Source organism: Talpa occidentalis, unplaced genomic scaffold, assembly GCF_014898055.3.
Source record: "Talpa occidentalis isolate TD23 unplaced genomic scaffold, MPIMG_talOcc4v2.1 talOcc4.10, whole genome shotgun sequence".
NCBI classification, from domain to species: domain Eukaryota; kingdom Metazoa; phylum Chordata; class Mammalia; order Eulipotyphla; family Talpidae; genus Talpa; species Talpa occidentalis.
Genome location: NW_023600993.1, coordinates 31,245,440 through 31,260,454, shown reverse-complemented (window position 1 = coordinate 31,260,454; position 15,015 = coordinate 31,245,440). Strand labels below are relative to the sequence as shown.

Genomic DNA, 15,015 nt, shown 5'->3' with positions numbered 1-15,015 from the left:
GTCATCTCTGCAGATGTGGGGGCAAAGAGAGGCCAGATACCCTCTACCTCTTGGGAGTGCAGGGCATGGGAGGGGTGCTCAGTGGTGGTGGTGGGGTCCTGTGGAGGGACAGGCCTGTGTCCAGGGCCCACTCTTCCATGTCTCTGTCACAGGTCACTGTACTGCTCACATGGGCTCCAGCTATGCTCAGGGAATGGGGTTTGAGTGAAAGGAGGCACAGCTCCCCACCGCTCAGGCCAGAGAGGCTGGTAGTGCTGACCTCCAGGGAGCGGAGCCAGGCTAGGCAGCAAGCCTCAGGCCTGCTGCACCAGCGCAGGCAGGACGGGGCTGCTAACATCCCCTAGTGTGTAGCGGAGCCTTGTTGCTGGGGAAGCTGGGAGAGCAGGCTGGGGTGGGTGGTCTTATAGGAAATAGGGTCGTGGTTCCCCCCGCCCCCCAGGCTAGCGGGGCAGCAGAGCAGTCACTCAGTGCATTCACGTTCCTCTCCAGAGAGCTTGCGCTTGGAATACGCTTCCTTGGTGGGCAGCTGCTGATGCTCTGGGCGTGGGAATGGCAGCCCAAAGGGTGAGGGAGGGATGGCGGCTGCTAGGAGCCCACCCTAAAATGGGGGGCACTCCTGAGCCCCAGGCACCCTGTACTGCAAATGCAGACACTTTGGCCGGAGGGCATTCATCACAGACTAAACTCATTTGGATAAACAGAGGTCTCCAGTTTCTCCCTCTGTGGGTGTTTTGTGGTCACAGTGCCTCTGCTCTCTCTGGAGGGATTAGGAACCCCCAATATGGTAACCCACGAGTTCCCAACAGTGGAACTCAGTGCCCGGGAGGGGAGTCTGCATTCCGTCATGACGGCTTCTCTCGAGCTCCTGCTCCTCCTCTCTTCACCCCACAGGCCTCTTCCAGGCCTGGGCCCCAAACACTGGCTTCTCCTTCCTCCACATGGTCTGGCATCCCCCAAACCTGAAGGTTCCCTTTCTCCTTCCTCTCTTTCAGGGCACCCTCCCCAATACAAGGAAGGGTGGAATAGACTATTTTAGAATGTGTATCAACGAAACCAAGTTGCATTTGCTGAGTTTCCTTGAAATTCAAAAAAATAAACCAGTCTTTACCCTTTAAATAAAATCTAACTTCACTTTGGATCATGCTTCTCTGTACAGTTAGATTCAGATAAGTCTGTATGATCCCCTAAAGTTCTAAAACTGATCTCATAACCCATATAGCACAGAAGTTTTTTAAGAAATCTATGAAAGCTGGTCTAAAGCTGGAGACTAACTGCGTCTCCGTCTCTGCAGCTGCGTGGTTGCTGCAGCAGCAGTGGCACAGACAGTGCTGGCTTGTTGGGAAAGTTCCATGGCGCTCCCACCAGGGCCACCCCTCCCCCCTCCCAGCTCTGTCCTTTGTGCCAATGTCAGTGCAGATGTGCCCGCTGCTGAGCAGCCTGTCAGTGCTGCAGACTCTGAGATGCTGGGGGGCAGATTCAGAGCTGTCAGTGGTTCCAAGGAAAGTCCTTTGTGATGGGCCCATCCCCCAGGGGCAGGGACAGAATGGGACCAGAGATGAGGGACCTATTGCAATTCAATAAAAATGTATTGAGGGCTCAGTTCAGGGTGAGGCTGGGTCATGGGGGGCAGGGGAGGGGAGCAGACAGACAGCGGTGCCGGGGCCACGGCGCACCAGCCTGTAAGTCAGCCGAGGCCCTGGCATGAGCAGCACCGATTCAACAGAGCGGATCTTTGCCCCCATTGTCCCTGCATGCTGAACCACTCGCTCTGAGCAGGGGAGCTGAAGACTTTGAGAGTCACTGAGAAACACACGGGCACACTTCTGTTCTCTGTGCAGGACAGTCCCGCACTGCAGCTTCCCTGTGCCACGGACGGCCCGGGTGTGGATGCCACAGAAGTATACAGACCCCCAGAGGGCACCGACTCTCTGCCAAATGCTCTACGGTTGCCTAGTCTCCACTCAGCAGGGGCTGCAGAGCCCCCCAAAGACACCCTCACACCCACACTGTCAGCTCCTGCGTTTTCACACGTGGGTCTCAACATTTAAGGAGATGTTGATTACTGAATAGAACTAAAGTTGATTTTTGAAATTGGATTAAGCATTCCAACACTTGAAAGTTAAATCGTCCTTGAAATGTGAAGACTGAAACACGATAGCTAAATGAGTTTGTAGATAAAATTCCCTTAAAATTATGAAAAATCGTTCCGCCCTAAGCCAAAGGGACCTCTATGCACTGATGTATAAAAACACCCATGGCAAAGAAATAAAATAAAAATACCTACTGATTTATTCTAATTTTACAGAATTTTAGGCAAAAGCACAAGTGGGCTAAAACCACAAATGGAATTTTATCCCCAAATCAAATCCACTTATAAAAAGATGTTTTTACCTGAAGATCTGTTGAACATGGTTAAGCCCCAGTTAATATTTCGATGCCATCATGTTCTAGTACAAGCAACAAACCTGGATGGTCTCTTGGAGTTTGGTGCTGTGGGGTTTAATCTGTATTAAAAGTTCCTGTCTCTGTCAGTGAGATTTGTGGGCGAGCCCTGATCAAAGGCGGCAGCGCTGCCTACAGAGCAGCAATCAACCAGGTACCTGTGTCTGCAAGACGCCGCCTGGAGCAGAGTCTGCACGAGGGGAAGAAACTTGACTGCGCAGGAGGAACAGACTTCCCGTAGAAAGTCACCTTTCATCCGGGAGAGAGGAAGTGGCTTGATGAGACATTGCTTAGAGTTCAGAGGCTGACTCCAGGTAAGCATTTCACTAACAGGACCCCTCACCAGGTGTTGTCAGCTCACCAAAGGCTGGGTTCAGGTGTTGGTGGGATAGGACCTTCCACTGCAGGTTTGCTCAAGCAAGACATTATCAATCACATGCAACCTCAGACTTTTCTATCACTGACCCCAGGCGCCGACTCACTTCTGCACACCTCAGTAAAGCCCTGATACTGTGACGAGGAAAACCTCTCAGTCTAAGCCCAGAAAACTACTTTCTCATCTGTAGCTCATGGACCACAAGCCTAGGGTCACTGCTAAGGAAATGGATTACAAATGCTTTGTGCTTAAAGATAGCGTTCAAATGTCCACCAGCAGTCATGTTTAGAATTCCAAGAATGAACTGGTATGAAAAGAGCTGGCTCAACAAACTTGGTAAAAATACCAGCTAAGCCCGACACATTGGGCCCTTTGTTTATCTGCCCGTTCATAGAGAAATGTCCCAATTCAGAAGTATTTACAAAGAGCTGAAATGACCATTCACCAAAGACCTCTTGGGTTGAACTGATTAGCAATGGAGGGGTTGGCCACTGGAGGAGACTGATAAAACCTGAATTATTTGGAAGCCAGAACCTTCCTGTCAAACTGCATTCCAAAGATAAGGAAGTGACACAGGCAGTACAACTGCTATGTGTCCACTGGACCTCCCTGCTCCTATCAGAAATCTCCATTGGTTAATACAGGTGGGGCCTGGAGACCACTCTAGAGACTGCACACCCCCTCCTGGCTCCTTCATCCCGGGAACATGATGCTCACCAGCCAGATAGGAGCCCATGACTTTGTGCAAACATGCCTAGGCCATTAACAGAACAAAGGGGGGCATTTAAGAAATGGGGGATGCTAAAGCACTTTGGGGACCCTGATTAGATTACCAAAATTCAGTGAGGTGCCCAGATTCCTAAGCTCTCTCCTGTGGAGGTGGAGTGGGTTACACTGACCGGTTAGAGGATCAGCAGTGAAGACTGGTGGTCAGAGGGGATTATGCAGTCAGATTTCTGAGCATGGTGCTATCTCATGCAGTAACTTGAAACTAGTAAGAATTAATACAGTGTTAAAATTTTAAGAATAAGATTTGCTCCTAAAAATAGCATTGTCGAGAGGCTATCCACATACTCACATCCCTTGCATCCCTGATGAGCCTGCTAGAATGTGAGGGAGGGGTGACCGTTGGGGACTGCCAGGGGACCTTGCAGAGCTGGCAGCCTGGCCGGCCTGCACCATCATCTTCAGTGAGTACCTGTCAATCTCATCCTGTTCTCAGGGATGGCAGCTACTAATACCTTTGCGCTTTAATCCTCTCCCCGAGATTTTGTTATAATCTAAAGATACCTCCTGAAGTATATTTCACTTAGAATACTACTCACTACCTATATTTTGGGTAAGGATGGGGTGGAAGCACAAGAATTTTTTCTGAAACAACTCCTTTGACAGAACACAAAGCTTGGACCCAGAGTGAGAACGCCACTGCTTGGAGCCTCTGGTGGCAGCTCAGCCCCGGGAGCCAAAGGCCCCACCTGGGTGGAAGGAATTCCAGGTTCAGGCGGAGTCTGTGCGTCTTTCAAAACATTCTCAGTATGGTCTTCTAAGGAGTGTTTAGGGCTGGGGGTTAAAGGTGTTCCCTGAACCCTGGTGTGCCTGGAGGCTGTACTCCTCCCTGCACAGTACTCTCTGGGTGTTTAGATTTACAAAGGAAGTGTCAGCCTTATTGGCAGACCTTCCAGGGGCTGATTCTCAGAACCAAGAAGCCAAAGCACCCCACATGACCTTCACAAGCATGCTTATCTCCATTATCTTTTTCTTACCCTTTGGACAAGGAAAAACGCATTTAATGAAAAAATTTGAGATCTAAAACATTGTTCCACATAATCATAATTTGGCAAACCAAAAATGTATGCATATACCTATAGAAAAAATGCAGTAAAAACATGCAGTAAAATATTAATGGTGGTCTCCCCTCCCACCTACCTCTGCAGTTTTTCTGTCATACAGAATGAAACCATTGACTGCACTGACCCCCACCCCTTCCAAATTTCATCATTCTATTGTGAACAAATAGTCCAGCACTATATATAAAATATGACATCTCACAGTTTCAGATTTCTGCAGGGAATAACCCAATTGCTATTTAGTGCACACCAATACACCATATGATGCTGTGAGGGGAATGACCACACTTGATTTATACAATTGATGCTTAGTTTGAAGTCTCTTAGCATTTTCATCCATTTTAACTGAAAATGGGCCCTCTCTGTTCTAGATTAATGACAATGGGCTAATGCAGTAGCTGCCAAACTTAGATCCGAGAACACTACCCTATAAGTGAAAGAAAAATTGTGGTCCTGCCACTGATTTAGGCATATTTACTTATAAAGTAGGTGCTGCTTGGTGTGCTAACACATGCAATCCATCATCAAATCTATGAGAACAGGACTGTTCTAGTGTAGATAGACATTTTTCCTGCATCACACTTGGTTATCTTGGGTGTTACATACTTTGGAGAGCTCACGCTTAGACAACTAAGAGAAGAAAGTGGTCAGCACGACGAGGGTGATGTTAATTTGCAACCTGGGAGGTTTCCAGGGCAGGGATTTCAGAAACCCCACTGCTCACTGGCCTCCTCTCCCCACCACATGCAGCAGGGCTCGCCACCCACGCTCTGGAAAGTGGAGGGTGGAGTGACCTTGGCCACCTGCACCAGGAACTCATTCTTCCTGGGCTGAAAGTCCCTTCCCACAGAAAGGTTCTCAGCAGCTACTGGGGACCTCAGTGCAGCTGGCTGAAGTCTGAGGAACCTTGAGAATAAAGCACTTCCCTCTCTTTTTTCAGATGACTTTACTACACGATTAAATAGCAAAGTTTTGGTGATTCTTTTCCTGCACAGAAATCTATAAACAGGCAGCTGTCAGAGGTTTCTGAATGTTTTTATAAAAATCTGATGTAATTAGGACATTAAGTAAAAACAAAACAAAAAAACCCCAAAAACCCAAAAAACAATGTGGTACAAGGCTGCATCCAGATTTGTCTTTAAAATACCCAATAAGATATGCTGAGTACCTGCAAGCTGTTCTTCTTCTATACAAGTTCTGAGTATAGAACATGTGTGAATTTAAGTTCAAATCTGGGCAGTGGAGATTAAAAATGGAAAAGAATCAACTCTGAACTATGGAACCCTGATCAGAGGCTCACAAGAAATGTTTGTAACCTCAGTTCCCTTTTTGCTGGCCGGAGGCTCTTTAGGATCTTCTAACTCACCCAGGAATTAGCCAAGGCAGGAACATAACCCCTCTGCCAAGGAAGGAACGGCCAGCTGAGGCACCTGCTCTCCTTACGTACCTCCTGCTGAGGGGGGATGGGCCTGTGTGCTCCAGTGATTTGGTCCAGAGGCTCTTGTGGCCTTCTAGAGGTTAATTTTGTTCTGCTAGATGCTGGGAACACAGATGAAAATCAAGAGCCCTGGTCAAGAGCTCAAGGACCATTAGGAAGAAAGATGGTGAGCAGAGGTCAATTTCAGGCATTCTCATGGTCTGAGCAAGCGAGAGGTGGCTGAGACCTAAGCATGGTGAGCAGAAGCTTCCTTCATGAGCTGCCTGTATACCAGGTGGTGTTGGGGTGGGTGGGCAACCTGTGAAGGTGGGGGAGCTTCCACACAGCAGCAGGGCAGAGTGGTCTGGGGACAATGTGGATAAGTTCACAATGCTTAGGCCTGGAGGAGGCAGGCTGCCTGGGGTTCATCTTACAGGCTAACGCATTTTCATTTTATCCTGCAGGAAAAGAGGAAGCAAGTTGGTTTGAAACTGGCCACAGACTTGTAGATTTTGAAACATGACTGGATTTGAAAAAAAGAAATTCTAACAACGTGAAAATCTCCAAAAACAATTTATCAGTTTAGATATGACAAGACATCATTGTTGATCTATATTGAGATCTCAAGTTCCAATTGTCAATAATGAGGCGGAGGCACCTCTTGATTGATCCCAAGGGGGCCTACTTCATAGAGATGCATCCTGTGCCAGCTGTACACACTACAGAATCTGTTATATGTTAGAGGACCCTGCTTTCTATACATGTTAAACCTGAACCCTGTTGTGAGAATCTGACAAAGGCCACCTAGAAATATGTGCTGCATAATATTTTCATAGCAACAACTGCATGGAAATCATTACTTAGATCTCTCAAGAGGGTACACTTACACACTTAATGCAATGAGTCTCAATAGGTCAAAACCCAGAAAAAGAAGAACACTACGCATGTCAGTGGAACCCCACACATACACCTCCTCTGGTTGCCCCTGTTCTCCATAGTCACCAAGGAAGAAGTATTAGTTCCTCGGGAGAGGGCGCCTCGCAGAGACGCTACAGCTGGCGGGTGTGTCACTACCAGCTGCCATCACATTTTGGTGAAGCTAAGAAAGGGGGCTTGTGCATTGGCTGCAAGGCAGATGACGGTCACAGGGGTATTGCTCGAATTCTCTCCAAGTTCCAACTGGTGGGAAGGGAATAGGCCGAGTGCGGGAGTTGCTCTCCAAGCTACAGGATGGGCTCAGCTCTAGGAAGTCATGACCAGGAAGGCAACAGTGTTAAGGGCTTATGGGGAGGTGAGAAGTGGGGGTTGGCCCTGTAGGGTCACCCCATTATTTAATGTGTTGCTGGGACTCACCCAGAGGACTCTGCTCTCTGTACCTTCTTCCTGTTCTCCAGAGCAAGAGTTGGTTTTGCCACTGGGGCAGTTCCCCGTCATGCTGCCTCCGCACACGCCCACCAGCTGACTCTCAGGATCTGCATTTTGTCTGTGCAGATGTTAATGAGGAAGATGCCAAGAGGATTCTTATAATTCTTACACCTGACAGGCATCTTCCAAAATTTGGAAGCAAATGTTGGCGGTAAGCTGAGGAAAGTCTGTTACTAAAAGAAAACCAGGGTGAGCTTCTTGGGTGTCACAGGCTGACTGATTTCTCTTTATGAAACTCATACCCTTTGGGGCATGGCCCAACCCCCTGAGCCATGAGAACAAAAATTTACAATGGTATGAAATGAGATGTGGGTGGTGGAGAGGACAGGGGTGCCTCTCTCTGACCTGGCAAGGGCAGCCTTACCACACCCTGTGCTGGATGCCCCACAGTCCTGCCTCACCAGAGGAGCACCCCAGCATGATCAGGGTGGTGGTGGGGGACACAACCAACCCCTCACAGCCTCTCTCTGTGACATCTCGGGATGTGCCCTCCTCCACGTCACAGCTTCCGAGTTGTACGTGCACCTGCAGAGCTGCTTGTTGTGCATGGCTCGGGCAGGGAAGCATGGCTGCCAGCGCCAGCTCTGCTCCTCAGTAAAGGGTACTCTCTGGATAAACCACTCTTGTCTGAATGAGCAGAGACACATGCCTGGGAACCAGCTGCTCAGTCCCCTTCTTGGGAACCACCCCCCCAATCTCTGTAGCTGTCACTGGTGCCTTGCTGCTTTGCCATCAAACCCTGGTCCTGCTGTGGGGCTTTGCGTTTATGGGGCTGCTCTGAAAATAAAGGTCTGATCTACTCCCAGAACCAGAAACTCCCATCTCTGCCCTATGAAGGAATAACTCAGAGCAAAGAGGCCTGGGGGTGGGGGTTGAAATGGGCAAACATTTTGTCTGCTGGCTAAGAAGTCCAGGATGAGACAAAAGATCCCCATCTGACCGGAAAGGTGCACTGTAGTCCCAGAGGCCATGTATTAAGGGAGAGCCTTGCCACAAGGTAGGGGAGACACTTGAACTTCTGGTGAGTCAAGGGTAGAAAAAGTTCTTCAGTCCTATCCAAAGCAGCAGCACTAGGCACAACTGGAAACCCCTAAGAAATAGTCACCCTGCCCTTTCATTTTCTGTATAGTTGTTTTCCTTCTTTGGGCCTCAGTTTCCCTAATGTGATACCACAAAGAAGGAACTGGAGCAGAATAGCAGGGAAAAGAATCTTAGGGGCCTTGCTTGTTGAGTAACGCTTATCACCAACCCTCATTGCTGGTGCTTCCAGAACTGGATAATCACTTCTTTTCACCTCCCTGCTCAGAGAATGCTTAAACACATATTCAAATCCCATGCAGTTTGAAGGCTTCCTGACAGGAAGTCTTACTTTGGCAAGTGAGATGAACACACAGGTCACCAAAGAGCACATTCAAATGGCCAATAAACGCAAGGAAAGATGCCCGACCTCAGGTGTTGTCAGGGAAACGCAAATCACTGCAACAATCAGCTATCATATCCTTCTTTTTAATATTTACCAATGATAAGTGAGAAATCCCATGGCTGGGGGGCCAGGCAGGATACGGTTTAATGTCACTGGTAGAAATGTAGATTAATGCAATCTTTTAAAAAAGCAATCTGACAACAGGTTTCAACTTAAAGTACACATCTCCTTAAACTTAACACTCAAATCGTATTCCTGGCAGTCTTTTTTTGGTCAACACTGTGGACTGGTTTCTTTTTTAGCATTCTTTCCCCCTTTGTCTTTCTTTTTTTTTTTTTTTTTGAAAAACACAACTGAAATTTTATTTATTTTTTTTTAAATAATAAATTTTATTTTTATATTCCCCCATACAATTGCAAACCCCCCATTCTGACCCCAATCCCTCCCCTCCCAGCCCCCACCCTCCAAAAAGTGTCTCTGGTTCATAGTTTTTTGTTGATTTTGATTTTCACTTTCTTATAGTTATTCATTTTCCTGGTCCCTTATTTAAGTTTTCTAGATTCCTGCTATGAGTGAGACCATCCGGTAGTTTTCTTTTTCTTTTTGGCTTATTTCGCTGAGCATGATCCCTTCCAGCGCCATCCATGTTGCTGCAAATTGCATGTGTTTATCTTTTTTGAACGCTGAGTAATATTCCATGGTGTATATGTACCACATCTTCTTGATCCATCCCCCTTTGTCTTTCTAATAGAATGCTAGGTTTCCTTGGCTATCTGCCTCTGTCTCTACACAGCTCATCTACCCTTCACCCACACCTCCTTTCCAGGACTGACAATTAGGCTAACCACTTCTTTCTTGCCCACGACTGGCTCTGAACACAGGCCTAAGTTACTCAGCTCCTGGCCCCATGGTTTAGTTCAGAATTGGACACGTGTCCTACTCTGGACCAATGGGACCAAGCAGTTTTCCAGGGGCTTCTGGGAAAGACGACTCCACTCTTAGGAGACACCAGAATTCTTTCTTGCTCTCTTTGGCTGTTGTCACATGCAGAAGCCAGGTCAGAAATGATTACAGCCAGCTTGCCTGTGGTCTGAGAACACAGCACAAACATGGGGAGCACAGGGCCCGGCTTGACCCACACCTGCCACTGACCTTTCTCTCCAGTGAGTCCCTTTTGCTGGTGTTCTCTGTAATTTATGAAATATTTTAAACACAAAGGCACAGAGAATAAGGTAGAAAACACCCAAGTGTCCACAACTCAGATTTCATAAATGTTCTCATTCTGCCATTTGCTTCAGTTCCTAGAGTTAAATCAAACTTTACAGACACACCTGAAGCTCCCTTTACGGGGTTTGTCTGACTGTTCCTTTCCCCCCTTCTCAAAAAGCAATCTCTAGTCTTTTTCTTTCTGGCTTATTTCGCTGAGCATGATCCCTTCCAGCGCCACCCATGTTGCTGCAAATTGCATGTGTTTATCTTTTTTGAATGCTGAGTAATATTCCATGGTGTATATGTACCACATCTTCTTGATCCAGTCATCTATTTTTGGGCATTTGGGTTGTTTCCAAAGCTTAGCTATTGTAAATAGTGCTGCTATAAACATAAGGGTGCTGGTGCTCTTAGGAGTTGATGTTTCTGTGTCATCTGGGTAAATACCTAGGAGTGGAATTGCTGGATCATATGGAAGCTCGAAATGGGCAGGTATTCTCTTCCTTCACCTTTTAATATTTATATTATGTATTAGATTGAACTATATAGATTGGACTATATAAACCATTTTCTACCTCCATATGCCTACTTTTGTCTAGTTCAACCTAATACATATGTATGTGTACATATATGTACATATAGCCTAGGAGCGTATACATATACACACACACGTGCACATGTGCTAAAGTTATCCATAAACAGTATTGCTGTATGTTAATTCAACACCTCTAGTCATCAATATACCATTGAGGTTTATTATCCATGCTGATCCCTGCCATTTGAACTGTCACTAAGAGCTGAACTGCTTGGATGTGCCATAAAGTACTTTTCCACCTCCTGGACGTGGGTATTTAGGTAGTTTTCCATTTCCCTATCATAGGTGATGCATCTCCTGATGCCCCAGGAGACTCTTTAGGGTAGGACTCTGAGGTGGAGGTGCCTGTAGGGGTTCGGTCTTGAGATGTGCACTGCAGCCTGCTGTCCAGTATGACAGGTTCTACTTCAGTGCTTCCTTCCAAAGCTTGGTTTTGGCTAATTTGTAAGCCATGGAATGGTTCTGCCTTTTGAGGGTTTAAATTGCATTTCCCTAGTTACTAATTGAGCATCTTTTCAAATGTGTATGAGCTATCAGTTTCTCCTTCTGCCAAGAGCTTCTGACACTTTGAGCATCTATTGGTTTGCAATTGGTTTTCTCACTGAATCCTAAGAATTCCTGGTGGCATCTGAATTAGTGCTTTGCTGCATATTGCAAATATCTTCTTCCAGTGAGGGGCTTGCTTTCCCACCTGCTAAAAATGGTTTCCACTGTCATTCATAACTTTGAATTTTTATATCCTGTATCAGTCTTGCCTTTTATCATATGTGCTATGTGTCTTGTCTAAGAAATTTTTCCCTCCCCAAGGTCATAAAGTTATTAGCCTGATTTTCTTGTAAGCATTTTAAAATTTCCTCTTTTACTCTTAGGTCTCAGATCCAGCTGGAATTTATTTTTGTATGGGATGGGAGAAAGCTAAGTTTATATTTCCCTGAATAAAAACTCAGTCATCTTAACAGAGTATTGACTTGGCTCCCCTTCACCATTGACTGATAATGCCGCCTCTGAAATCTAACTCTCACATAGGGGTGGACTAGAGAACCCAAATATAATGTCTAGGCAAATACCACTGATAAAAATAAAACAACAGGCCCAAAATGGAGTCACTTATGCTAAGCCCCAAGTCTTCAAACCAAGACTTAATTACAATTTCCATTTTCCCAGAAATGAAACCTTAAACCAGTCAATCAGGAATCACCCAATCAGCTGACTACGTGGCGTACCCCATCCTGGGCCACCGACAGGATGGGTTAGGCGTTGCTCCAAGAGGTGACTGTAGGGATTGGCCCGATTTACTAAGTGACACAACTAAAATGCAGAGAAGCACATGGAATAGGATTTCACTGGTATAAAACAATGACCAAATCATGTTTTGTCTGTATCGCATTATATGAATATACGTCCATGGAGAAAAGTCTGGAAGGAGACTCCTACTCTAATAACATTGGTGACCTTAGTGGGAGTGGCAAGGATGAGGGAGTGGAGGATTATTAAAAAAAACACATCTCTACAATAAAAAAAATAATAGCCTGTATGGTGTGATCTCCCTTACATAACAATTTTTCATATGTAACATTTTCTACTACTTTTCTGGAGAGCCAGAAATTTTAACAGCAAGCATGACTTATATAGTGAGAAAAAGTTAAAAATTATTTTCTTAGCAGTTATTTACAAAAGATTCCCTGGAAGGAGGGCCTCCCCGGTGGCGCAGCGGTTGAGCGCTGGGTTGCGAGGCTACCCACGGCCTCTGTGGCGCCGGTTCGATCCCCGGCTGCTCCCCGGCCACCGGAGGAGGGTCCCACATGGCGCACAGACCTCTCCTGCCGCCCGCTGCTCCCCTGAGCAGTGTGTTTCGGTCCTTCTGCCTGCTCTGCTCCCTGCTCTGGCTCTGGTGAATTCTCTCACCCTCCCGCGCTTCTGACTGTACCCAGTGCATGTATAAACCAAAAACAAACAAACAAATAATAAATAAATAAGACATGCCTCTAGAAAATTAAAAAAAAAAAAAAAAGAAATAAAACATTTAAAAAAAAAAAAAAAAAAAAAAAAAGATTCCCTGGAAGGAGATATTTATTTGTCTGAAAATATCATTTGCTTGTCAGGCGCTTCCCTCAAAAGAGCCTGGCCACAGGCTGCTGGGAAGTGGAGCTGGGGCTGAAAGCCTGGCCGCGGAACCCCCTGTGCTGGGTTTGCTCACAGCTGAGCAAAGAGCGGATGGCAGGAGCCAATAGGGGCTTAGGTGGTGCAGTGCACATCGACCCCCACAGCGCCCCAATCCTTTGTTCTAACAGCCAGTTCAACAGCTGCCCCAAACTGAGAGGGGGAAACCCCTGAGCTGGAGTCTCCCCACCTCCAAGGCCCTGGCTCTGCACTGGCGTCTCTCCTCTCCCGCCCTGTACAGCAAAGGGACAGAGGACAGGGAATGAGGAGCAACGGCAAAGAACACACGTTTGCTCATCTGCTCCACTGAAAATCATGTATCCTAAGAAAAAGCCGTGAGAAGTAAGACAAGGTGGGGAAAGACTCAGGGCAGCCGCTGGGCATAAGAATCCACTGCTGCCCGCTGTCGGGGTGTGACCCGGGGCCGCCGTTGGCCACTGTGGCCGCCTCTCTCGTGGCTTCTCTGTAAGAAAACCAGGGACGCAGCGAGCCCTGGCTAGGAGGTGCTCTAGGCCAGGGCCGTGGCTAAGTGCTGGGGTCCGGCCATCACTGGCAGCCAAGAGCGGGGTCTCCTGAGAGACCCCCACACTTAACCAGCACCTTTAAGTCCAAGCCCAGAAAAATGCAGAGCACTTCTTGGTGGGAAACTTAAATCAGTACAGATCTCACAGGACAACATGACTGAAGTCTAACGTCAAGAACGACGGTGCAGAAGCCTGTCACTGCGGAAGGGAGGGAAGCTGGAAACAGGAAGAAGAAAGTAAAGCCCGAGGGTGCCCACCTACCAGTTCGGGCACCCCTGCCAGCACTCTGCGTCCTTACTCCTGTGGCTCCCACGCCCTCCCTGAGGCCGCTGCACTATTATCCCCGCCAGCCCCATGGAGAAGACAGAACTAGCTGAGGGGCACAAGGGGTTCAGTGGCCAGCCTCTTCACTCCAGCTCTGCTCCCCCAGAAACAACTCTTCAAAAGCAACGTCTTCCTGGGGCCCGCAGGGGTAGGGGGTCTGGAATTCGAGAAACCTGAAGGGAAGTCTTCCTGGCCAGCAGCAGCCTGAGGCCAGTCAGTGCCCCTGATGGCCACACTGATGGCGTGTCGCCTGCTTAGACCGGGCTCACAGAGTGCGTTAAGGAGCATTCTGTATTTCCTAGAGGTAAGGTTTGCTGCAGCCCCATGGGAGGTTTCCAGAGGGCAGTGGTGGCAAAGGTTAGAACCCCCTCCAGGGTCCCAGGGCACAGCACTAACACCGCCAGCAGCGGCAGCAGCAGTTTGGGGGTACCTGGCGTGGTTCAAGCACTTCACATGCACCCGCTCTTCCACTGGGCTGGAGCACTATTATCATTCCCGCTCTGCTGGTGAGGCCCCCAGAGACGAAGCGACTCGACCAGGGTCACAACCACCACCTCAAATCCAGCTGCTCTGAATCTGTAGGTGCACGGAGCCCGCTCACCCAGCAGCTCTGACCACAACCTGCACACCTCCTGCAGCAAACCAGAGCGCTGGGATTAACTGGCCTCACCTGCTGTGGACAGTTCATTGGTTAACTATTGTTAATCCAGCCTGCTCTTTGAGGGCGTTAAGGGTCCTAAGCCCATTATGTCTTGGGGTTCCTTCCAACCATATATACCGAGGAGTCTTGGGAAAGGCATTTTTCCACATGGTTAAATCTCTCTATGATGGAAATGCTCTTGCATAACAACTGACTGCCCTTAATCTGGCCGTGTCCTCAAGAGGAAGCAGTGACTTGGACTGTGCACCCCACTGTGCCAATGAGACAGACCCTGTGCTTGGTACCAGGCTCAGGCCTGCCCCTAACAAGCTGTCTCCCCAGCAAGACAGCTCTGGACACAGTATCATCTTCATCAACTGGGCTGGCTGGACAAGATAGACCGGAAGTTTCTCTCATATCCCAAATTTAAACCATGCCCTTTATCTGAGGTCTCTCTCAATTCTCTGGCAGCCACACCCGAGACAATTTGGTGACTGGTTTACATCAGCTTCTGTGCTCAAAATTGCTCCTCCTCTTGGATCCAGAACTGGGGAAAGCCTGCGTCTGCGGAGGGCACGCGTGGGCAGGTCACAGCTCGTAACTGGGTGACAACCCACAGCGCTTTCCAGCCTA

The 15,015-nt window shown here is 47.8% G+C and overlaps 1 long non-coding RNA gene across 4 annotated transcripts in view; it reads right to left on the bottom strand.

The window, feature by feature from the left end:
- LOC119258872 (uncharacterized) overlaps positions 1 to 15,015 on the bottom strand; it is a 112,307-nt gene that overhangs the window by 58,255 nt on the left and 39,037 nt on the right. The gene's annotated exons all lie outside the window — the stretch shown is intronic.